General features: G+C 39.6%; 1 protein-coding gene across 1 annotated transcript in view; it reads right to left on the bottom strand.

Annotated features, from left to right (window-relative positions):
• Positions 1 to 5,653: 5,653 nt before the first annotated feature.
• The window catches only part of IFT56 (intraflagellar transport 56), a 55,344-nt gene continuing 52,162 nt past the window's right edge, over positions 5,654 to 8,835 (bottom strand). Inside the window, exon 19 of the mRNA XM_069002113.1 lies at positions 5,654 to 5,738. The gene's annotated coding sequence lies outside the window, so the exon portion shown is untranslated. The remainder of the gene's footprint in view (positions 5,739 to 8,835) is intronic.

The raw sequence follows: 8,835 nt of genomic DNA, 5'->3' as shown, positions 1-8,835 counted from the left end.
ACGCACCGTGTCTCGGTGGCATCAGCCCACGCTGAGTGGAACAGCAGAGGACATCGGGGTTTGACAAAACCGTGCCGTACGGGGTTGATCGCAGCCTGTTCCTACAGAACAGCAGCCACTGCCTGGGGTGCCGGTCTGCCCTGGGGGGACAGGGAGCTTGTTCAGCGGCCATGCCTGTTCTGTAGAGTACCAGTTCTGGCTGCAGGGAACAGTTGTGGATTGTTGGAAAAGAGCTGTTAGAGCGAGAGGGGACAGCGCAAGGAAGGCAGGGTTTGAGCAGCAGCGAGACTTCCCTCATGAGCAGGAGCTGCCTGCAAATACTGCAAGTGTTTCAGTCTGTCACCACCTACTTTGACAGACTGATGGCTGGTATTTCCAGATGGAAGCATGCCACCAAGGCAATGTGAAGTTTCAGGAAGCTTATGAACATCATGAGCATTGTATCCTCTAGCTTCATTGGAGCAGAGAAAAAGACATTACCATTTTTGGGGCATATTTTCAGTCTCAGAAATACTAGGTAGGAGTGGGTTTATTCTCCTTTAAAAAATGTACTCATGCAAACAATTTACATCTGTCTATTATTTTGGATTGATGCCTTAAGAGGCCTCCTAGAAACAGAGACTAGACAGAAGTATGGGAATAAAAGTAGGCATTTATTTGAAAGGCCTTCAAAGGTACCCCCTGGGGAGCCAGGGGCTACTGCCAAGATGGACCCTAAGATGGACGACAGGTCACAAGTTCTTCCCACTTTTATAGGTTTGGTTCATTTGCATAGCAGGGTTAATTCTCCAATTAAAGCTTCAGTTTAATGATGTATTTTCCCCTCCACTTTTTCCCCTTAGAGGCTCTTTGGTTTATACTTTTTGGGCCTAGGATGGTCTGGGTGTCCTTGAAGAGCAGGCCCGGAGAGGCTTTGTTATGTCTATCTAGCATGAGAGAGCAGATATTAACAGGCTACAAGAAACTTCGGAGTTACACACTAAGCAGTACAGAATTTGAAAAATATAAAAGTTAAAACCTAAGGCATCAGGATAATTACAACAGACTACTCTGTGCATCACATTACTCCACTTTTCAAATTGCATGCATCACTGTGCTTGATGTGTTCCTCTCGTTGCATAGGAAGTCGTTTGACTTGACTTGTTAATTTCGTGTAGACTCCAGAGATCCGTGACACTAGAACAGTGTTACTGAAAGTTATAACATCACTAACAGGGAATGGAGGGCATTCCAGAACACTGCTTGCAGCAGCCAAGTCACTGGAATGACTGACCTGATCTGAGAAATGTAAACTTTCCTTTTGAAGGTTGAAATTTTGTTGAGCTTTATAGTCTAAGGGACTTGTTTTATCTTAAAGCCTTGCAATTTGTGGTACGACTAGCAAGCTTGGTAGAGGTGGATGTATTCCTCAAATATGTTCTGACTTTCAGCATCATAATAATTCAGTAGTCGCACTTTTCTCCTGTTGAGAATTTCATACAGCTATCTGCTGATGCACATAATAGCCAATGTATTTCTGGATTCAAACTGAGTGAGCATCCCTAAGCTCCAGACCTGTGGACCCTGCCAGGAAGATTCTGATTCTCATCAAAGTTTCTGTGTCATCTATGCCATTAAATCCCGTGATGGTAAAAAAAGGGTCTTTCCTCAGAAAAAGAGCAATTTATTGCACATTAAACAGAAATCTTATGTGGAAGTCACAGGCTCTTCTGCAGCTCTGCTGAACCTTGTTTTCGATTACCAGATGGGAGACTAGACCTTGAAATAAATACAAGAAGAATACAACAGGTAGTTTGTTCACAGATAATATATACTTCGATATATCCACGGAAAGTGATGAAGATAAGCTGTATTTTAAGTATCCATTGTAAAACTCCATTCAGTCTTTCAGTCCCCTAAGATATAGGGGACTATATTCAGAAGTAATCAATGGAGGGCAGGTACTCCACAAGAAAATTAGTTTTACAAGTATCTGAATCCAGTGCTTCATATTGTTTTGTAGTGTAGATACACCTGGAAGCACATCTTGGTCAGATTTTTAACATGCTTTTTAAGTAGGAAAAAATAAGCTGGAAAGGAACAATAATCATCTGACTCATGGTAGGGTTACAGAGAAAACCAGAAGTAGTTCTTGGAAATAGTTTCAGGTGGCCATTTGTTCTGAGATTGCAGACCTTGATATTAGAAGCAGCCTTTCACATCTAAGGTTACTATGAAATAGTAATTCATATGCCCCCTCTTCCTTTCTCCTAGGAGTTTAATTAGACAAAGAAACCCTCGTATTTCCGCATTATCTAACCCCTATGCATCTTGGCATGCACATCGTATTTTTATAAGGCTTAGCACTTGTTTATGCAACTAGACAAACAGTAGTTCTGGATCTTTGAATTTAAAGTGAAGTTTGCTCTGGATCTGAGTATCTGAACTAAATCAGGAAGAAACTTGGCAGCGGATCCAAGCATAGTAGTTACTGGAATATGTTAATGTTACATTTGGTCTAAGATATTAGAACCACTCTGTGGATACAATATTGCTGCTAGCAAGAATATTGTATCCACACCACTTGGAAAAGAAAACAACCAAATTCACTACATCGTAAGCTCTCAGGGAATTTGGTTTTGAATACACCAGAAGAGTTCCAGGCTTGTGCTATTTCAAACAGCTTCAAGAGGAGTTAGATTTGTAATTTATCCATCTTTTTTTTTCTGTTTTGCTACCTGTTTTGTTCTTTGGCATTTAAGCTCCATCCAGCAGGTATTGTTTGTACATAGTATAATGTGCTGCACTTGTCAGTGCAACACAAATAAAAACAATATAATTTTTAAAAAGTAATTAGAGATGTTTTGTCAGTTACTGTGCTTTCTGTCAGGATATGGCCATGCTAAAATAGTCCAACATAGAATACAGATTCCTTCCCTTTGTATGTAGTCTGAAGGACACAGAAAGGTACATTAAGAGTTTAAAAAAAAAAAGTAACAACTGCACAAAGAAAGTAATTTTGAGGTGATATTGAAACTGCTTTTTATGTCACTGATGAAAGCCAGTATGAGTAGATCAGACAAACTGGATGCTTGGAACTACAGGTGCTACAGCCACATCAGTGAGTGGCAATTTCTTGACCTTTGTTTCAAATACAGAAAACAACACAGACAGACCAACAAACCACAGAGGCCTCTACCTTAGTGCAGGTGGGATCCTCCTGCTCTGCTTTGGGCTGGCTTCTCTGTCTGTAGCACTCTCATCCTTTTGGGCTGTTACTGTTGGTTGTGGTAGTCAGCTGTACCCTGTTTCATTCAGACCAGTGCTTGCTGCTCTCCTGAACCTCATGGAAGCCACTGTGCAGGTTCCTCTGGGCTGGACACCCCACAGCAGCAGGCCCAGGGTCCCATGAGAAAACAGAGCTGCCCTTATTATCAGTAGTATCTGTCTCCGCGGAGTTTGCTTTCAGCTTCCAAGGCTATTACTTTATTTCCACGAGCTATGGGCCTGTTGTCCTTGGATGGGAATGCAGGAGAAAACATGTTCTGCTTGTATAATAATATTACATAATAAGCTTAGGTGACATGGGAAGGCAGCTTATTCTTTTCTTAAGGTGAGCGCTGGGATCCACATTAGAGGTAGCAGCTGTAGTGCCAGCCAGGTCATACCAGGGGTAGTCACATCTCCATTACTCAAAAGTCTCCAAGACACTTCTACAGGTTTAGGCTTGGTTGGTTTTTGTTTTGTTGTGGGTTTTGTGTGTGTGGGTTTTGTTTTGTTTTGTTTTGTTTTTTTTTGTGAGAATATCCTCATTTACCATCAGTTGCTTCCTCACTATATCCTTGGTTTCTTATGGTCCAACCACACATCTTGTTGATCCTTGTGGTCCTTTCACTGAAACTGCTGCCACAGCAGCTGCAACTTCCATTGCTGTGTCAGGAGATGATACAGCTGCAGGTAGGTTGGTGTCTGTGTTGTCTGTGTAGCTTTTACTAGAACTGCTGCTGCACCACAAGAATCCACTGCACCAACAACATGGCTAGCATTGCTGGTTTTCTGTTTAATGAGGATTTCTGAATTCAAGGGCGCTTTTTTTTTTTTTAAACTTCTCTTCCCTCTTACAGCTTTACTAAATTGCTCCCTGCCAGATCCAGAATCAAAGAATAATACACCCGCTTTCTTTCCAAAATGAAACACCAATGCCCTTCATACAACTTGGAAAACTAATTTATCTGCAGGATCCTTCCCCCTCATACTTTTATTACTGTTCTTTTAAGTAAAAATACTGTTTTCTGAAGACTATACCTCTAGCTTTCTCTCCTCAGGCACATGTATTTAAGAGCTGTTAGCAGCAGCTCTGCCACAGCCTCTCTTCAGAGAAGTCTGAAGAACACTTTTCAGTGAACTGTTTGGAAGGACTGTAGGCAGGTAGAGAAATGCCAGATTCACTCTAGGAAGGCTGCATGCATTAGCTTCAGGTAATTAGGATATCATTTAACAGGGCAGTAATACTCATTTGTCACAATTTCAAGGCAGAGGAACTGTGATAATGAACTTTATCCCATACATGGTATTTGCTCCCTGTGAACTGCTCAAACCTCACTTACTGGAGAATGTGGGCCTAAGAGAGATTTGGACTCCTCTCCAGAGCTTCAAGAAAAGCTTTGAACAAACCTGATGAAAAGTGCAAGGTTTCAATGTCAATAGGAAGTTTTAAGAATGGCAACAATTTTTTTGCAGAAAAGTAGTTACTGCTCCTGTAACTGGAAATGCTTTTTACCCTTAGAAGTGGATTTAGGTGCATCTTTTGCTCACTTGCTGAGATGAGGAGTGGTCTTCCAACACCATGTTGTGTGCCAGGACAACATAAATGGCATGACTGTGTATCTTGGAGGTAGCTGATGAAAACAAAATGTTGGTTTTTATCTCATGTAAGCTAGAAATCAGGGCAAGTCTTCATGTGAAAGATGTAAAGGGATTTGCAGGAGGGGATGTGTCATGGTAGTGTGAGTTCCTCAACCAAAGGTGGGGGTGTTAGGGTATCTATAATCTGTGCTGTTCAGAAGAATTTTCCAATGAGAAATTTAAAGCTGACACAAGTTCTGAATGCCTGGTGATTTTTATGCCCTACAGAACATTGTAACATTCTTTAAGCTAATAAATAGCATAAGACTGTTGACTTAGAGGAATCTCAGAGAAAATTCAAAGCCTCAAGTGCTCTGTTTAGATGGAGTAGCAAGTTAGGAAGAAAAAGCAGTGAGAGAAAAAGGAAAGAAGAACTGCATCCTTGCCAAGGAAGAGCAAGCTGCTTGGAGAAGCTACTGTGGGAACATCTTTTGAGCCTGGAGAGAAGATGAAATATTAAGACATTAAACATCAGCTCTTAAATAGGTGCATTTACCAAGCAGAACACGGGTCATTTGTTCCTTTGAATAATGGTAGCTAATCAATTGTAAATAACACTTTTCTAGTTACATCTTATTTTTTACTTAATTGTTAATAATTGTTTCTGCTTCTGGTGTCAAGATTTCTTGTCAGAGCAAACATGCAACTTTTATCTTTAAGCTTTCCTTATGTTACGGGTGAACTCAGTTGGGTTTGACAAGTAAGCTGTAAATTTCTACAATAGTAATGATTGCAGGTGGTGTGTGAACTGTCTTAAATGACATTAATTTGGGGATGTCAGCCCCTGAGATGTTTTCTCTGCCAAGTAGTGAATCCCTAAGAAATTCCTCTTTGCAGGTTTAGTCTTTACTTTTCTAAGAAGGAAGAAAAAACAGAGGGGAAAAAAATTAGTTACCTTCTAAGCGATCACAAGAAAATTAAAGCCACTGAATTACCAAAGTAACAAGCAATAGGACAAGATAAAGTTGACCTCAAATTGCACCAAAGGGGGTTTCAATTGGGTATTAGGAAAAATTTCTTCATCAAAAGGGTTGTCAAGCAATGAAACAGGCCACCCAGGAAAGTGGTTGAGTCACACTCCCTGGAGGTATTTAAGGGCCATGCAGATGTAGCATTTAGGGACATGGCTTAGCCAGGATACTTCTGAGTAAATGGTTGGATTCAACAAATAGTTGTCTTTTTCAACCTGAACGATTCAATGGTTCTTTAAAATAACCTTTTAGTTGAAATCCTGGATTTTTTTTTTTTTGTAGATAAAAAGAATAGCAAGAAAGGTACATCAGAATTAAGCACAGGAGGGATTTTGTAGAGGTGTACCCAGTAATATGCACGCACAAACACACACACACACACTTTTTTCATTAAAAATACAAGTATACAGAAAGGCAGCAGACTTCAATGAACTGGCAAAGAAACTTAAACTGAGGAGCATCTGCCTGCTACGTGCTGATTGTGACTGTCACTTAAACCCTACCTAAGCAGAGGTTAAAATTGAAGAGGAGCTGTCTTTGAAAATAATAGACTTCCTTAATGGTAGCTCTTTTATGATTCATACCTGCTCATTTTAAAGTGTAAAAACACCTAGATGTTTACAGAGATTGAGAGAGATTATGTGCTCTGGGGAGTTGTCCCTCACTTTTTTTCTCATTTGCACCATTTCTTTAAAGATACTTTAAAGTATGGGATGCTTATCTCCAGATGAAAAGCCTGTTCCATCAGGCCAGCACCCCTGGAGGCAGCCGAAGATTACCCGGCTGTCTGAAACTTTGGAGTCAGGTTATTGTCTTATCTCTGTATTGTTGTCTGCCGGTTTTATTCTCCCAATAGTAATGAAAGCCACACAAGGATATGAGTCATGATTTCCTGTAGCTCTGCCACCCACCTGTAACACGAGTAAGGAGGACTACCCGGGTAGGGAGTTCTCAGTTTCAATTGCAAATTTCTACACTAAAAGCAGTAGTAATGCTGTTTAATGAGGTAAAAGAGTCTGGAAGTAATTCTCAGAAGCACAAAAGGTAATGTGCCACAGATTTGCTCTCGCTCAGGGCTTCTCTTGTGGATGCTGACCTAGGACAAGACAAACACTCTCGGTGTCCTTGAAAGCAGACTCAGGCAGCTTCTGGCTAGAGGAGCCTTGGTCACTTGCCATGGTGATATTTTCTAGTTTTTAGTGAAATATAAATATTGTAATAATTATAGGAAACTTATTTTTATTAAATACTGTAATATATTTGAAATTATTATAGTTACTGTTCAGGCAACAACTGTCAAGCAATGTTCATCCCCTGGTTCATTCAAGGAGAATTTCACGTAATACCTATATGTAGATGGCAAAGCGACCTCCTAGAAGTTATAAAGACATACAACATAATATTTGGCTGTGACCTTGAAGAAATGTTTTTCTTCTTTGTTCCTCCTTTCACTTTCAGACTGATTTTACCAAAACTCTAATATCCTAACCAGGTGTTTTAATGCCTCTCAGCACTTTGGAAACTGCTTCTACTTATATAAGTTCCACACCTAGGTAAGTCACGTTATCACAAACAGCTGAGGGTGATCGCATAAAGAAATTACCACATTTTTAACATTCATACAAGCTTATGATCAGGATAGTCAGAAGAATACTTTGCATGTGCAGTTCAGCATTTTCATACTTCCATGATTTTATTTCCAAGCCAAATTGCTTTCAAAAAAGCAAAGCACATATTTATCACCGAGAATTAACTACATACTGAACTTGCAGATTCAACACAAAGCTGCTTTTGATTTGCCACAGCATTAAAAATAGCATCTGAAAAATTACATATGAAAACTGATTTTCCATACATGAATAATTTAAATAGACAAATGAAATTTTATAAAACTATTTTCTTTCCACCTCAAGTTGTATTTTGAGAAGACATATGAAGTGTGAAGTTTTTTGAGCATATTAAAACAAGTGTAGAATAGGAGCAATAGAAATGACAAATTTAAGAATAGAGAAGACACTACATACCAGAAATGCTTGTGAAAACAAGCTACATTTTCTGTATAAGTTCTATTTCAAATGTCATTTTTCTGACCTTAAAAGAATTACCCCTGACATTGGTAAGTAATAGTACAGTCTACTCTTATCTGAACACTCCCTCACTGTTTTAAGAGTTATTCTTAGTGTCATGCTGATTTCTAGTCTTCCACAGTACTTAGCATTTTACAAATCTGAAAAGATCTTGCCTTGAATGCCTGTGAAGCGGAGCAAGGCAAGTCATGCTCAGAGGTGAGGAAGGGAAAAGTGGAAAACAGCAGTACTTTACCAGTAGTCTGGTAGTCCTGTAAGGCCCATCACATTAATGGGTAGATGGGAACGGAAAATACTCCGTAGCGAACGAGAATGTGCAGAATGAAAAGTGGACACAGTGATGAAACCTGCTTGAGAATAACTGGCTAAACTGAGTGGGGAGTCTTGTAAAGCCTGCCTCAGAAATTACTTTGTTGTGACCAGAAAATAGCTCTTCTGCCTTTAAATGCTGGGGAAAACTACCATAATTTTATATAGACAGCTTCTCAGTTTGTTCAGTAATGACTAAGTTCAGCACATGTGGCATCATGAATAAGTCAGACAAAAGTAAGACTGAATTAATAGAATGAAAACATTAGGATAATCACCGGTATGGGAATATACCAGGCAGTTTATGACTTGGTTTATCGGGTTTTGTAATTTAATTTTTGTAACATTTGCTTAGAGATAGCTTTCACTGATGGATTCATGAGATACAATGACATCATGTGATATGAGGTAATTTACCAGTTCTGCAAAGTAGGATATTGAGTTTTGTCATATAGTGGCTCCCCATGTAATGACCTCACCCATTAATGTAAGGCAAGAAAAAGACTTCGAGTAGCTTTAGAGTAGACAGGCATAATGATCCATCATGCTTAAGAAGGACAAAATCATCAAAGAAAATTGTAGCT

This window comes from Aphelocoma coerulescens, chromosome 1A, assembly GCF_041296385.1.
Source record: "Aphelocoma coerulescens isolate FSJ_1873_10779 chromosome 1A, UR_Acoe_1.0, whole genome shotgun sequence".
Lineage (NCBI taxonomy): Eukaryota > Metazoa > Chordata > Aves > Passeriformes > Corvidae > Aphelocoma > Aphelocoma coerulescens.
The sequence above is the reverse complement of the archived record's forward strand: the minus strand, read 5'-3'. Positions and strand labels throughout refer to the sequence as shown.